The sequence below is a fragment of the Gopherus flavomarginatus genome, chromosome 3 (genome assembly GCF_025201925.1).
Source record: "Gopherus flavomarginatus isolate rGopFla2 chromosome 3, rGopFla2.mat.asm, whole genome shotgun sequence".
In the NCBI taxonomy this organism is placed as follows: Eukaryota; Metazoa; Chordata; order Testudines; family Testudinidae; genus Gopherus; species Gopherus flavomarginatus.
The window spans coordinates 168,605,465-168,623,018 of record NC_066619.1 but is presented as its reverse complement, the minus strand read 5'-3'; the positions used below and the strand labels follow the sequence as shown (position 1 = coordinate 168,623,018).

General features: G+C 38.6%; 1 protein-coding gene across 8 annotated transcripts in view; it reads left to right on the top strand.

Annotated features, from left to right (window-relative positions):
- STPG2 (sperm tail PG-rich repeat containing 2) overlaps positions 1 to 17,554 on the top strand; it is a 446,863-nt gene that overhangs the window by 198,149 nt on the left and 231,160 nt on the right. The window lies entirely within an intron of this gene.

Here is a 17,554-nt window from a genome sequence, read left to right as displayed (position 1 = left end):
CTCTTCTAACTGCTTGCTTCGAGTCTGTTGGTCATTGCAAAAGGCATATTTCTGCAACCGTGTATGGTAAGGGTGACTGATGGATTCCTATATATGCAGTACTTCCCATGGAATCTCCTAGTTCCTGAAAAAAAACGCTGCAGCTTGGTGTGCAGTATACCTTTTCTATGTATTAGGTTTAGCTGTGTGCGAGCTTCTCTGCCTAACAGAGGTGTTGAAGATGACGTCATGATGGAGAACTTGACAGTTGCTGCTGTTAAGGTGACATCTCCTTCAGAGTCTATTCTGCATCTGCCTATACTATAAGGCAAGTACATCAGACTGCTTTTGTCTGGATGGAACCTGCTATCTTTTTCAAAAGGTAAACTGGTAAAACATTAGCTTCAGCCCCAGTACCAAGCTTGACCTTTGTAGGAATATTCCTTATGTACTCTGTAGAACACCAATGTTCTCCTGAGTGCACTATAGGATTTCAATTACCCTACAATACTGTATCTACAAGAGATTGCTCACATTCTGGTTTAGCCAGAGATTTGTCACTTTGTATTTTGGGTAAGTTTGAAGAAGTTTGTCACTCTGCACATAGAAGAATAGTGATTTAATTTTCCACTTTGAGACATTTCTCCAAAGGCTGGGAAGACTATGAGTGGGGTGTGTCTTATCACAGCATGTGCAATTTCTTTGTGTGAGCTGCTGGTGTGTCTACTTTGCTGTGACTCTCAGGTGTTTGGGCCCTGCTCATGTTGCTCTGAGTTCTCTCTTATGCAAGATTTGTATGAACTTGTCAGTGTGTGGCCCAAACATGATCTCTATTTGTATCTTTGTAATTTGTGAGACTCTGCAAATGTCTATTTCTTTTTGCAAGCCTAAATCAGGGTCCTTCAGCAACCTTCCCTCTAGTCTTTTATCAGTAACAAGGAACACAGTTTTGTGAGCATGCCATCTTCACTGTTTCCAAACTTACAATTTCTTTCTTTTTGCTTATGATGTACTTGTATATCTGTTCTCCTAGGTGTGGGTGAGACCAGAATTGGTATCATTCACATGCCATATATTTTTAGGGTTGCAATAGTTTCTCAGCATTGTTAAGACATCCAACTGGGAGCATTTTCAGTGAACTGCTGGGTCAATATGTTATAAATGTCCACAGACTCCTCTCCCACTTTGTACAGTGAAATCACTATTTTTATGTCCTCTTGGTTTTTATCTGCTCCTGAGGCTTTCATATAGTTGCAAAAGTGTTGTTTCTTTCTACTCCAGTTCTCATACAGATTACTAGAAATATAAAGGTGTGGATGGCTTGCAGCATTCCATGTTTGGATTTTTTTTAAATACAATTTTCTAGTTTAACTGCTTCACTTTTGATTTCGCTTGTGTGTTCTCACTGTACCTCAAAACTCTGTACTTTCTGTTTGCAATTCACAGACCATCAAGAACCAGTATATTGACTGTGTGTAGTAGTTTGCACCATTTACTGATGCGTTGTGCTCCTGACAAAAACAGCCACTTCATGCAGAATGTGGTAACTTTTGACACCATGTCATGCTTTCTAGCACAGTCAGGTATCCTAGTGTATCTTCCGCTTGCTGTAGTCTCTGTACTTCAGGAACCAGAGTGGACTACTTTTCCAAATTTCCAGAAGCTATTGTGTCTGCCAAACAAGTCAGCACATATTATTGCTAAACTGAGAGCTGTATTTGCAAGACATGGAATTGTTAAAGAGTTAGCGAGTGACTGTGTTCCATTTGCAGTCGGAGACATGGGTAACTTTATAAGATCTTGGGGAATGAAACTTACTCATTCCGGTCTTGGATACCCACTGTTTAATGGAATGGCTGAAAGAACCTTTCAGCCAATAAAATCAGTGTTTCACAACACTGCTGAATCAAGTAGAGATCTCAGCTTAGTGCTTTTGAAGTTGCAAAACACATCACTGATGAGTATGGACAGTTGTTGGTGGAGAGGATGTTGAGAAAAACTCTTCCATCCTTACACGTGCTGCTACCATCCAAAATACCTTGGAGGGCTCACACCAGATTCAAATGGCTACAGAACTGACAGAAGAAATACAGACAGCTCAGCCACTATTTGTGTTCCATCCTCAATATCCAGTATACATGGAAAGAACACAAGTTTGATAACCAGCAAGGGTGGTAGCTACACATCCAGAGCCACAATCAAATTACATCAAAACACTTACAGGAGAAAGGTACAAACTTAATAGAAAGCAACTAATACCTGACTATTCAATGCCAATAGCAGATACACAACAGGTATCTAAATCAGAAGACTCCCAGGAGCAGCAAATAACACCTTTCCCAGAAAATCAGCAATCAGAATTGACACCAGCATCTTCTGAGACACTGGTTGGCTCAGTACAGTCAAAATAAATTCACAAGAAACAGACATCAGATGCGCATACCAGCATGATACCAAAATTTGTCTGATAGTTTTTTACAGAACTACATGCAGAAGTTGACTGAGCCAATGATAAAGATTGAACTTCATCAGGTTAAGTGTTAACATCCTGGCTTTGGACTGAGTGTTATTTATAGTCTCACTTATATTCTGGTATTGCCCTTAGATGCTGGTGTTGTTCAAACAAATATGAGGAATCAGTCTCAAAGATCTTGCAATCTAAAAAGACAAAGAAGTGTGGGAGAAGGAGATGCAATATGTAAACAAGGCAGTCAGGATAATGAGTGGCACCTGTTTTATTAGTACAAAATGTTTTAGTAATAAAGATATTTTAACCTTTGGTTATTTTTTATTGTGTATATTTGTAAAGAGGGAGACAGTTACGACTATTTCATTTTAAAAAAATATTTCATTACCCTTGTCCATTCCATTTTCTCCTAAAGATCTCAGGAAGAACCTCCGCAGTTAGATGAAGACTGTTTAGGCATCATTAAGAAATATAATTTATGAAAGTTTTGATGCTATGTCAGGCTAATTTGCTTTGAGCATTTGGTCAAGGTAAATGCTATAAACATGAGAAGATGTTAGACAATTTATTCTGAACAGTTGAAATGGATATGCAAACTTTTGTTAATCTAATATTTAAATTAAGAAGTACTCTGTTGCAAGAGGATATTATGTACCTTAAGTTGGTAGGTCCAACTAAATTTGATCTGATCCTATACTTCAGAGATATCTAAGGTACTTTTGCATGACATGTTGCCTACCCTTCAGAAGATTATGTACTAAATAATCTACCTAGAAAATTAAACCAATAAAAATGCCATGAGTAAAAGTTATAATGCTCTAAATGCTGAAGATATCTCATGATTCTATAATTACTGAACTGTGGAGAGAATAGATGTGATATTAATTCTCAAACTTGTATTGTAGTCCTCCTGTCTCTGGGAAAAGACTGCTGATTCCAAAACGGGTGGTGATTAGTGAATTTTTACTGTAGTAGAGTGGAACATAAACTTTTTGAATATGCTTCTCTGTTTATTTTATGTTGCTGCATAATAAAAGCTACTAACATATTTTGATATGTTGTACACACTGAGAAATTTCTAACTGACTAGCTAAAATAGTAATAAATCAGTGGAGTTCACTCTTCTAACATTTTTCAAAATTTCAGCGAGAATGGTGGAAGCGAATAAGGACTCTGAAAAAGTGATGTGAACCATAATATTTCAAATCTGCAACCTTGCCATAACTTAAATTTAAGTGTCATACATTCTACTGTTAAAACCATAGATACGTTAAAAGGTTCAGTAAAAATAAAAATGCATGGAAACATACGGATAGTAAGACAGATTCTTTTTCAAATGTTTGCATATCTTCATTAGATAGTAGGTGTGTGCGTGTCACATGCACCAGTGTTGGCAAGTTTTTTCTAGCAATATCCTTAGGGGCAGCCCTACATGTCCCCTGGCTTCCTGAGCTCCAAACTGAGTATATAAAGAGCAGAGCCATCCCACATGTCCTTCAAACAGTAAAAATGAACTGTGGTCAGTAGTAAGAGCATTTCTGTGCTTTACAGCTTCTTTCTTCTGTGAACAAGGTTGCTTATAGTTAAATAATTTTATCTATCAGTACTCATTGCTTTGTCCTTTTTTCTTTTTCTTTTAGTTTTCCAAATCCTGAGGGCCTCCAGGCTCTGCCTGGTACTGGGGGAGCCTGTGCCAAGGTCCCTTGGTTTTAAATCCTGCTTAGGCTGTCATAAACTGATGACTGTTAGTGACGTTCTCTCTTCCTCTTCAAAGTACTTGAGTCTGGTTCATGTTAGAGACAGACATCCAGTCTGCCATTGCTTCAAATCCATAATGAAGACACAGAGAGAAGAGCATCTTAAATATATTTTGATAGATGCTGCTCTTCGCCCATATCAGAATCCTTCAGTGGTCATAAGGGAGCTCATCAGCCACTCCTAGGAGTGCCACCCTGGTCTTGCCAACAGACAGAGATGTAGGAGATCCCCTTCACTGGGGTGCTCCTCCTCAAGGCATAAGAACTAAGACAACTCCCAGCATCTGAAGTGTAAGAAAAAGATGACATTGGCTTCTTCAAAGTCTGTCTTACAGGACTTCTCTGCAGCAGAAGACCAATCTGGTACTGAAGGTAGAGCATGCCTTTTAGCTTGCCACTCCATGGTACCGAGTCACAGTGACTCTCACAGGGCTGAACCATTGACCCTGCTACCTATCCCAGGACTATTGAGACTGGCTACCTCGCTGGTGATGGAAGTAGATTCATCATTGCTGATTATGGCATGGCAACCATCCATTTAGATGTTTACAACACCAGAGGCCTAAACCTCTGGTGTTGAACCTATTGTATGTTTCACTAATGGCATTGTCACTGATTCAGGGTAAAGGTCCTGTACTGGCATGGTTACGTGTGTCATGCTCATCAGCACCGATATTAGGGTCTGTTATGACCCCATGTGTCTGAGAGCCAGTATTGCATTCATCAGCCTCCTCAATGATGTCCAATTTCACCTCACCTCATGGCACCAATCTCCAGGAAAGTTTTGATGCTGCCTCCTGTACTACAGTCTTGATGCAAATTCCAGTCTTGGTCTCTGAGGACTCCTTCTGGTACTGCACCAAATTGGGCTTTGCTGTATTTTTATTTCTTGTCAGTCTGAAGGGGGTTCTTGAGTCTCCTGTTCTTGCTGTCACAGAAGATGCTCTGTCAAAGCACATCCAGAGACTGAGAAGCCTGGTCTAGGCACAACTGGTTCCCCTCTGATACTGTACCAGCCTCATGCGTTTAGAGCTTTAGGGAACAGTTCCAATCTGTCTTGATGGAAGATTGTCTAGTTTCTTGATCAGCTTTTCAGGCATAAGCAATATATTTCATAGAGCAGTAGTTACAAGAAGGTGAGGAACCATCTCTTAATGGCATATTCAACCTTGGAATCTGTGAATGGTAAAATTTTCAAAGATGTCTATGTTATTTAGGCTCCTTAAATTCTACTGACTTTATAAATAACTTAGATAGCTTTGGAAAATGGGACATAGGCACTTTTGAAAATTTTACCCAAAATTTTTTAGAGCCTGATCCAAAGCCCAGTGATGTTAATGGAAAAGCTCCCATAAACTTCAGTAGGCAATGGATCAGACCCTCAGATTGTCAATATCTGATCCTTCACTCTTTGTGGTTAGAGTAGATAGATATTTACCATAGGATATAGAAAAGCAAACAGAATGGTATTTACTACTTCTATTACTTTTTTTTTAAGATATGAGTGAATTTAGTGTTTATGAAGGACTAGCAGCCTTAACCAGATGTAGTTCAAGTACATGCTGTGCAACTGAATGAGCTGGACATCTGAGGATACAGTTGACATGTGGATCCACAGTGGTACAGAGATAACATAATCCTTCTGGTTCCTGACATAGATGGTGTGGCCAGAATCCTATCAGAAAATCCTCAGATGCCACAAAGGCTGCCGTGGGGGGCTTTGGCAGCTAGTATAGTTCAGGCAGCCGTAAGAGTCTGCTTCAAACCATGTCTGAGGCTGTTCCAGTCTGTGGCTGGCAGTAGGGTTGGGAACCCCCAAATGGCTCCTTTGTGCCTCCCTCCCACGTCAGCTGAGCTCTAGGCACATCTGAGAATCTGACGCTTTGAATTTGCACCCCATTAAAATGAATGCCCCTAAAATGTTTCAGTGTTTGCACAACAAAAATGACAATAGTGCTTTGATTTACAGAATAAAGAATGTCTTTGCTACTAAGAGGGCTGTACAATTTTTTTTTTAAAGAACAAGCTTTTAGATTCTAAACAGTACAGTGAAATGTAAACAGAAACCTCATATTTCATAGGTTTCCTGTGCTCATAGAGATCTATTTTTCTCTAAAATTACCATCTACTAGTGACAGCTTGCACCATGTATTGTTTTCTGATTATGCTAGTTATAAAATATTAGTTTTAAATTTAGGGAAAAAGCTTTATTCCAGGACATAGAAATATTTGTTGCCCTTATTTTAAATTATGTATATATTATATATATGAAATTAAACTGCATGATGCATATCGTCATCTGAAAAATCATTGCAATGCATTAGGAATTTTACTAGATAACTGTGTGTGATAAATGGGAAAAAAAAGAAAGAAAGAAAGAAAGAAAGAAAAGTGGCCAGGGGAGCCCCTTTTAAGTGCAGAGCCAACCCTTAGAAGAGAAGAATTTTCCTCTGATTTTATAACATAAACCTAAGAGAAACCTGTCTTTCTTGTGTCTATTGTCATCCTGGCCATTTTTCACGTATGGAATATTTCTTTTCCTCACCCTTCATCTGTCTGTCTTTATAGATGACATGTTCTTTCAGGTATAGATTGTGTCTTCCTGTATGTTTGGAAATTTCTTTGAACATTTGGGGTGCTTCGATAATATAAATGGTAATATCAGTTTCTCATACACAAAATGCAAACCCACACTTTCCATGTGAATTAATTTTATCTTAAACCAACAAAACAAAAAAGAATAAAAGAGCGAGCGAGCATGCACAGCATGTATCATAGATTGGCAGCTGCTTCTGCAGACAACAGAGACCTAGAAAATTAATGGAGCAGTACATAGAAGCCAAAATCATAAATTACATATCTACATAGGCCTAAGCATGAGAGTTGTATATGTTTTTCCCTATGCTAGTATTATGTTCTATTTATTACAACAAAAATTAAATAAAATACCTAAACAAAATAGGGAAGCAGTTGGACCTGAACATAAAAGGTGTGTATGGAGCTATGTAACTATTTAAAAATGAAACTCAAATGATATTTCATCATTTTTTAGATGTTCAGTTTGCTTTGCCATTGTCTTTTATTTCATTTTGTTTTATAAAGATATACTTGAAGTTCTATCTGTTTGCTGGATTTGAACCCATTAACTTCAGCAGCTTGTAGGAGGTGGTGGCAGATTTTTGCCTTTTGCCCTTATAAGAAGAAGACCACAGAGTGACATTTTGAGTTTTGTTCCAGGGTAGCAGAACGGGTCTTTCTCCAAAAAAATTATCTGGGCTTGAGTGCTTTTAATTAAGATTGTGATACCCTTCTCTCTACTCTGGCTTACCTGATAATGGCAGCTGTTTTGAGCTAGCCAAGCAGTTTTGCTGTTGGCTCTGCTATCAGGATGTTATCCCAGTAATGACCTTGAATAAGACAACCCTATCATCTCACACAAAAGCTCATGCTCCAAAACGTCTGTTAGTTGATAAGGAACCAGAGGATTCTTTGCTGCTTTTACCTATCAACTCCATAACTATCATTTCCTCTCTTACCCTTCCTGCTTTCAGATGACAGAAGGTAATGAGATGTTAAACTTGCTACCTTACATAGTGAGGAAAAGTAAGGAAGTAAATAAAAAGAGTAATATTCAAATATCCAAATTTACTCAATATCAGTTCACTATGGAAAGTGGATCTGTGCAATTAAAGTACCCAGTAAAATGCTGGATACTCATTGTGATGCATCTTATTTCTGATGAAATCTGGTTATAATTTCATATTAGATTACATTTGGCACATATGGCTTCAGTAGTAGAAAAATCATTATAAAAAAGAAAACAATTATTTGTCCCAGCTGTTTGTTCTACTCTTATCCTGTGAGGCAGTATGGTCTGCCTCCTTGAGGACTGGACTAGAACTGAGGAGACTCGAGTTCTATTTCCAGCTCTATTGCAAGCCTTGTGGGTAACCTTAGGCAGGTCACTTCATATATCTGTGAATCCTTTACCCCATCTCTGCAATGGTGATAATGATACCTCCTTTGTAAAGCACTTTGAGATATATGGATGAAGTGTGCTATAGAAGAGCTAAGTATTTTGAGACTGTTATTATTAAACATTTTAGGAATCCTTAAGGTTTTTAGTTCTTATTTATATTTTTAATTCTTAAGGGATCACAGAGAGAGAGTGAATGGAGGAGCACAATTGAATTCCCACATTATAGGAATGTTAGGGGAACAATGTGACTGTGTATGTTGCATCAGTTTGTAGTGCCAAGTAGCTAACCGAGGTTAGTTGATCTTTTGAACGTCTTTCCCCCGATTCGTTAAGCTAAGAAAGTGCTGTGTCTGAGAAATCTGATATACAAGCAGCCTACATAAACCTGAAATTATTCTCTGAGATATGACAAGCTGATTTCTTCATTGCACTTTGACTCCTTGGAGAATATAAGTATGTTGGATCTAGAGTTGTCATAAATCTGAATATAGAGGAATTTAGGGTCACACCAGTGCCATGCTCAGATATTCATCTAGTGCAATTCAAGGTCATTCAACCTGATTACAAGTTAGTAAAATAATCCTGGATGCTTGGGTTCATCGTTGAAGGCTCCTGGATCAATTTCTTCTTGAAGAATCTGTGAGCAAATAAACTAACCATACAGCCATAAGGATGAAGAGCTATGATTACTGACTTGCCTTAGCTATCGACATTCTCTCGATCAAGAGACTCATCTTTTTGTTTCTGACATTCATGTTTTCCACCAAAAACAGAAATCTGGAATAACAGTGAAGGAGGCTGGAGTTTCCTTGAAGGGCTAGTCTTGAAGAGGACAGAAAACTCCACCAACCTTGGGTGCTGGCATACTTGAGCACTGTAGAGAGCAGATGAGAAATGATTTGTTTTGCTTGTCAAATTTGTTCATCCAAACCAGCTGTCTTCTGAAGGAGGCTGATCAATAGAGTGCTGTGAGCCACTAGGAAGAACACCTTCCTAAAAACAACTCCTGCCTCCTCTTCGGTTATTAGGGCCACCTTCTGTAGAGTTAGGCAGGAAAGCAATAAAAACATCTGCTATCCAGTTAATTTTGACAGTATTTACTCATGATGTATGGAGGGCCCTACACGAGGGCAGGTCCCTGACATGTGGACAAAGTTGATTGCCTGCCTGGGTTTATGAAAGTCAATGACAAAGTGGTCATTTATTAATCCTTTCCCGGGCAGATGAGAGAATGAGTGCCATACCAGCAGAATGATGCTTATGTTTAATTTCTGCTCAGGAAACCATTTCTTAACATTGAAGACTTAGCCAATTGGTGACCTGTCTCCAGTCTCCTTTTTTAGGGCAGCTGATTAAGAAGATTGTCTAAATTGCTGTAGGCCCTTTGGGCAACATGTGATTTTTTTAAAGAGATTTTCTAGACTTGCTTACTTTCTGTACAGTTCTCAGACTCCTCAGGGAATGGGCTATTAAAGGTAACACATTAATTTATTACGTTATTATTAATTAATTATTTATTGATTTTTATTTAAAATTATTGTTTTGACTAAATGTTGACAGGTGTCATCTTTACTGAAAATAGGGTAAATATGCTTTGATTATTGTATGCTAGCATTAGTCAACCGTGCAGCTTGCAATTATTACAGATTTTTATACATGAAATAAGAGGTGACTTTCAGTAAAAGTTGGCAAATTCTTATTTATGTTCTCATTATTTGATGTTTTGTTTATTGTATATTTTTTGCTTGTTTACATTTTGCAGGTATTAAGCTGATATAGGGAAAAATCTGTTATATATATTAAATTACTACACAGTTACATTTTAGGAATGAGAGCTAATGCAGGAGCAGAAATTTAACTTTAATTAATTTTGTCTATTACAAGACCGGAGGCTTAACTATAACTATTTTACAGTAAACAAAACAGCTAAATTTCCCAGGTGGCTAGGGGCTTGGGTCAGTCACTTTTCTATCATGAGACTATCTGGTACTTTCGTGAATGACAAGAAGATGGTCATTGGAGCATGCAATACATTTGGTAGATTTAAGCTTTTCTAGATGAAGATGATGAGCAAGTTCCAGAGCCAAGGAACTCTCAGTGAAAATGTCCTGCTAGAAGCGCATCTGTTTTATTCTGACTGCATGTGTAATGGTATGGCAAAGGGGGAGAGGCAGCCAGCCCAGGTAGGCAGGACCGAGGCCAATTAGGGTCAAAAGTAAAACCTTAAACTCAACCCAGATGCTAATAGACAACCAGTACAAATCCTGAACCACTGTTGTAGTGAACTCCTGGGAAGATTCACCCTAAAGAGGCATCTATATTTTGCACTGGCTTCAGCTCTTGAATGGGGTTAAAGTGTAGCCTGATGCAGGTGTCCGGTAATTCTGCTGAGTTGTCTTGCCTTTCTTAAAGCAAATAAAGTACACACTGGAGACTTTGCAGTGTGCTCAGTGTATGTACATGGAAACTTCTGCCTCTTTCCACAATAATTCTCTTAGTGGGGTTTTCATATATTTTAAGTTTACCCTCTTCTGTCACGTCTAGGGGTTCTTTGATTCTTACGTTGTTTCTTCTGCCCTGTTCTCCAAGGGCCAGTTTCTGCCTACTTCCAATGACTTCAATGAGTCTATTAATGGAGAAATGTTTTGCCCACTGTTAGTAAGGATTGAAGAATCTGGTCTTAATCATCTATTTTTAATTCCATCTCAAGGTTCTTGCTTTTAACCATATATATCAGTTAGCATATCTGAATATTCATTTAAGGTTGCCTTGATTTCAGTTACTCTGCATGTTTGTCTGGATCTTTTATTAATTCCTTGAAGGAGGTTTACATCCCAATTTTCATTGATTTTTATTTCAAGCAATACTTCTCTAATGTATGCCTTTGTGGCAGGCACAATCCAGTCTTTCACCATTGTATGTTGTTTGCAGTTGGATTTTTGGCCTATAGGGACCTCTGCAATGAGTCAAGCTGCTTCTCTTTAACATCTTGTAAAGAAATTCTTAATTTCAGAATTGCATTTCTGTGCAGGCATCTGGGATTTGGGAATCTCCAGACATTTGTTAGTTGGGTTATCAAAGTCTCCTGGGTCTCTAAGTCATTTTAAACTGGCATAGGTGTAGACTGTGGCAGTGGAGCTCCATTAGAGCTTGATCTGGCAAGGTACTGAACACTCTAGATCCAAAAATGCAAGTGAGTAGTTTCTTTAAAGACTCTTAAAGCATGTGTTTAAGTGCCTTAATTGGGTCAGGGTTAGAGTGTTCAGCACCTTTCAGGGTCAAGCCCTTCATGGATAGTCATCTTGCCAGATTGATTTCTCTCTCCTATGTGGAATTTAATAGATTAAAAAATCCACTGGGTAGAGACGGGGGAAAAAAAGACAAAATTAGGAGAAACACAGGCCCCTATTCGTACATCTTCTGGGTTTTACAGCCCTTTTTGGTTTGTTTCCCAGGTTGGAAGGATCAGGGAGACCACTGTTCCTGCCACTTTTGGACTTCAGCAGCTCAGCTAATGGATTTTTACCAACAAATGTTACTTCTTAATAACTTCTTCTGTATGTCCACAAAGAAAAAAGTCAAACAAAGTTAGGCTATGTTCCGAATGCCCCTAAACGACAGGATAAAATAGGTATTCAGCACATAGTTTTCATTCAGTTGGAGATCTGTGAAATCCAGACCTGCTATGGATCACCAGTTCCCAGTTGATGGTGTTCCCCTACCATACTTTCTACTGTTAGTGTATCACTCTCACTGAATCACTTTAGATCTTGGCTCCTGTTTATAGGGGTAGATTAAATTTCATTTCTCTCGTATAATAGTACATGATTTTCTAAAATCTGAAAAAAAAAATTGTATTAATGTTTGACAAAACCAGGCAGTACTGCAAGCAAAACCAATTGATCATACTCTTATAAATTGGCTCCATGCTTCTTTTGTGGATATGATGTCATCAACAGAGTACAGGTTGTACATTACACCAAGTGGGAGCTGGTCTTCAAGGAAAAAAAACAAAGAAAGATCTATTTTGAAATATAAATGACCTTCTTCATCTGGTTAGCTGAGGAACAGGATATTCAGCACATTAACAGTACACAATATATAGGGCTAGATTCTGTGTTGCAGCCAACAGTTAGTACAGGAGGTACAGGTGATGAGGAAAAGGAAATGTAGCTTTGAATTCCCTTACTGCAACCCTTACTGCAATCAATGGCTGCCACATCAGCGACTCCCAGCCCATAAAGGCTTTTGGCTGCTCCTCCTCCCACCTCTGGCATGCTCCCTACTCTGGTAGTAAAGAGAGGGGACAACATAAGGTCATATATGCTGCATAGGGCTAGTCCTGCATCTGGTGAATTCTCCTCTTGGCTGTTATGGCTACTTTACAGCCCCTGTGTGTTCCTTGGACAACACACAGGGGCCAGAATTTGGTCCATTTTTAAGGTTACTTTTGAAGAGAGTGCTAGAATCATAGGCTAGCTTTAATGGGAAGCAGTCCTAAAGTGAAGTCACCTATAGCAGTTGGCAACTCCAGTTATTATAAATCCTGATTAAAAGACTCAGAAATTCTGTAGTAGTTGTTGTCTACAATGTGAAATCTTTGCTTACTTCATGTAAGTAAAATGGGTGTGGGGGAGGGAGGAAGGAACCCAAACTACCAAAGAGTAACTTTTTAATATGATGTGAAATATTTGTCATGGAGATTATATGTATTTCAAGTCTATCTAAAACATTTTTGACAACTCTAAAATTGTATTCTCTAAAAGGGTAGAAAATGGTATTATACAAAATCATAACATCATAGCAGTGTATGTTAAGAGATTATAGTTGTACTGTGAGTCATTTTGTTTCATTGTAAATGAAATTCAGTATATAGTATAGCCTTCTGAACTGTATTTTCCAGTCAAGTTATTTTTAAGGATTAAATTAAATTCATTGCAGGGTACATGCATTCATAGATTGCAACAGTTCTTATCTGTTTGAAATACACTGTGAAAAAAGTCATGGTATAAGAAAAAGTTCAAAAGACAGTTTTCTACCTCATTGCTCCTTTTCATAACAGTTCTCATACTTCAACTGCAAAATTTTACTTGAATACAAATTGAAGTGAACCTATGTCAGAAAGGAAATAACAAAATCATACAGGGGAACTATGCTGTGCTCTTTGCAAGTGGGGGTATATGTTGTACCATTATGATTACTTAGAGATCAGGCAGAAGGTTCTGGTGTTTGAGTAACAGGTACATTTAAAGTGCTATGAATGCATAGTGGTTTATTTCCATAAATCTTTTCCGGTATGAGAGCTTTACATGCTTTTTAAGTAGCAGCCTCAGAAACGACCATATAGCTCACCCTTCAGAGGACAATAGCAACAGATAAGGAGTCCTATTGGGTTCTGGGAGGGAGGGTGTGCACAAGCCTGCCCACAGGGAAAGGACCCTCCCCAGCCTATGGGGAGGATCCAAAGAGCCTTGAAACTCAAGTAATTCCAGGGGACAGTGGGGAAAAAAATAACAAGGATGAGTGTGAAGTTCAAAGGGTCAAAAATAGGGAACCTGAAGGGGACACAGAGCAGAGAACCCTGGACACTCCCCAGTGCTCCTCAAAGGTGTCAAGGGAGTAAGCGGACATCACCCAGAGGAACTCTGCCCAGATGCGTGAACAAAGGGAGGATTGGAAATAGGCTTCACAGTCGCAGAGAACCCCCTCTGCCAACATCCTCTCCCTGGTGTTCTAGACGGCCACTTTGGCCATTGCCATCTTTCAGTAGTGCCCAGCCAACTAACATCCAAGCTGTCAGATGAAACAATAGTGGGTCTGGGTTCAAGAGCTGATCTGGGTTCTGTGATATTATGTCTATGCAGTACAGGTCTGGAAGGTAAATCCACAGGGAGTGCACAGCGGCCTTTGAGTCTATTAATGAGTACAGAGCCATATCTGTCCACTCACTGAAAAACTTCATGCCCTTGAAGGGCAAGTCCTCAATCATGACCTGTACCTTCCTCAGGACTGCTGATACTTGGAGCCATGATGGTCTCCACATTGTCATCAGGGTGGCCACAGATCTTGCTGTGGTCTCGGGTTCATTGTTTGGTTTGTTGTGCCATCTTGGTGATATTCCTTTATGATGTCCCTTAACACCTCCCGCTGAGAGCAATGCCTTAAATAGGAACAGAGGTATGTCAATGCTGAGTGGTTTTGAAAATCTCACTCAGAGTGCTTCTATCCATATTATAACCTGCTGATCTCAATAGGACTACTTAAATTAGTAAGAACTATATTCAGTAGTGTTTGCAAGATTGAGTCCTAAATGTGTAACCATAGGGTCACAAGCGGTAGAAATCAATTATAAAAGAAAGTGATTTATGCAGTAAGAGAATTCATTAGTTAAACAGAAAGGAGCTTCCTGCATAAGTCCTGATTATGGGTTTGATTTAGAAGTCTGAACCAGATTTACTGGTGACACTTAGCTGATCTTATGGGTAGTTAGAAAAATCCCTTCCCTAATTTAACCTAGGTTAGAAAAGCCCACTCAATCCATTTTCAAAATAAGGCTTTTCTTTCCTTTCATTTTGATGAAAGATGAAGAAAGCTGGTGAGAACAATTTGTTCATTTCTTCTTTATGTCAAGGTACTTATTAACTTTAACCTAAGGACCTATCCAATTAGGCTTCTAAAAGATAAGAATTTAACAATTTACCAGTCACACTTCTAAAGGAACTCAGTTTTCATAAGTGAAAAGTTTTTGGTCTCTCCAAATAAATAAGCCCCTTTTGTTTTGGCATTCCTAAAATATGCTACATGTACTGTATACTGCCTTATTTGCATATTTAAAAACTACAGCCTACACATGAGATTACACTTTATTTTAGGCAGACAAGTCATTAGAATCATACTTCGCAAAAAGTATGTGAACAACTTAATTCTGTTCAGATATTTTATCACTGACTGACTGAAAGCCATTCTGTTTCGATAATGTACATTTTTTCAAAATTAAATATTGAATTTGTTTTTTCTGGATGCTTGCAGCTGCATTTTACTATATACTTTAGAAAAGAACTGTAATTACTCAACTGATAGCGTATCTATCATAAATCTTAGTAAAGAAAAAGCCTAGAAACCATAGGATAGAGGAATTGTGCTTTTTATTCTGTCATTTCATGTAATCAGTTATAAGTATACTATCAAAGCAGCAAAAACAACCTTTGTGTGAGAGAGTAATCTTTCTTTTCGTATTGTTGTAAATAGCATTGCTAAACAACAAAAAGGAAAATGTATCAGAAGTTTTTCATGCATAACTTCTGTAAGTTTTGAGAAAATTCTTGCTAATTTATTTTTTTATTCCCTACAGAAAGGATAATCTTCTGCAAAATACATTTTTATAAACATAAATCATGCCTTTCAAGAGCTCTGAATCTGTTCTGAGCTTCCTGATATTAGATTAAAAAAATGTTTTGTAGGAGAAATAAATGAGGATTACAAAGTTACAGCAATATGTAATAAATGTTTGCCTGGAAAACAATACAACACGTCTCTTTCCACTGAAAGAAAAAAATTAACGTGTTACAACATTTTGCTAGCTGTTCAAATAGATGAGTCATCAGACCTCAGGCGCACGTGTGCGCGCGCACACACACACACTTTCTAGAGTGATATGGAATTAAGGAAAATAAATAACCATTGGGCAAGAGGAAAGTCACCTCATGGATTTAAAAATGGAGTCTGTGATAGAAAACAAAGAGTAAGAGCATATGGCTGCGCCTCGTAATAGAGATTAACAATGGGTTGCCCCAAGGCTGGTGCTGGAAACAGTGTTATATGACATATTAATGATTTTGAAGAAGTAAACAGATAATAAGATGGTATAACTTTGATGATGATACAAAACCGTTGTGGGTCACAAGAACTATATGGGATCATTAGACAATCAAGATGAATCATGAAAGGTGATGAAATTTATCTTTGGATAAGTAAGGTATTACATGGATAAACAACAGACAAAACTTCTCATATACAATGATGAGCTGTAAGGAAAATGCCTTTGAAATCATCATTAATATCTCAGTGAAGATATCTGCCCAGGTATTAGCAGCAGCTTTATAGAGCAACTAGTGTACTTTGATGCATTAAAAGCTTGATGCAAAATAATACAGAATATGTTATAGTGACATCAATTCAACAATAACTCATTGAAATGGCAAGATATGGTTAAGAGTTAAAATCTCCAAAGAAGTTACAACAAAGATTATTACAGATGTACTTGGATATGGCAAGACATTGCAAAATCTTGATTATTTAGTCTCAGAAGTAGCTTATTAACAGAAGGCTTGAATGGTAACTGACTCAATGGACCAATGATTTAATCTGAAACTGCAACTCTTTTGTTACTAACCTGTAGCTGAACCAGTCTGACATTCAACATTTTCTACTTGTGGAAGTATGGTTAATTTTCTAATGGGTTACTGCATAAAACATAATGAACCATATTTGTCCAAGTTGCACCTCCATCAATAGTCAATGGAGCTACATCAGAGATGAATTTGGCTCAATAGGCTGTTAGAAATATAAACAGCCAGGCATGGTTCTGCCTATGCTACACTCCTAGGCTCTCCCCCTTCCCACCCACACAGCAGGTCCAGTACCCCTGTGCGATGGCCCCGGCTCAAGCTGGGGCTGTGCCACCCACCCTCCCAGCGCTCTGGGGCTGGGGAGGCTGGGGCCAGGCTCACACATTTAAATTGGGAAGAAATCTTTCCCTTGTCGCAACCCTAAACCTATGCTCAAACATGTTGTCTGTATGGCCAATTGTTGGTCAAGGGGTCACATTGGTGCCATGTGCAATACAGTGGTGCCGTGTGCTACCCTATGGTGCTGTGTGCAACATTATAGTGCCATGTGCCTATTCTTGAACCTTCTGTCTGGTCAATTGTGGGTCAAGTTAGTGCCATGTGCAAAAGAGTAGGGTGTCGTGTGCAAAAAGTAGTGTGCTGGGTGGAGATCCTGTTTACGTAGAGGGCACAAGCTCGGAACCTGGAAGGCGAAGGAGCTAGGGACCAATCAGACGCTGACACGTGTAAGAGTCTTCAAATAAAACTATATCTTGCGCCAAAAACGGCAGGAGTATCTGTGAGTTAGCTGAAAGGCCTGATCACCCTTTCAGCCAGGGTCTCCTCTGGATTTTGCTGGCTCATGTCGTGTCATTTCATTTTGGTTTTTGGATTATTTCCCATCAATTCGTCATGCTCTCGGTTTCTGTACTGCCTATGTGCATTTTAATTTCTGTAAACACTCTGTTTGCTTAGCCTCTTCCCTTTTTTCCCTTCCCTTACTTGGTGCAAAGTTGTGTATACAGTATATGAGAGCCAGCTTGTT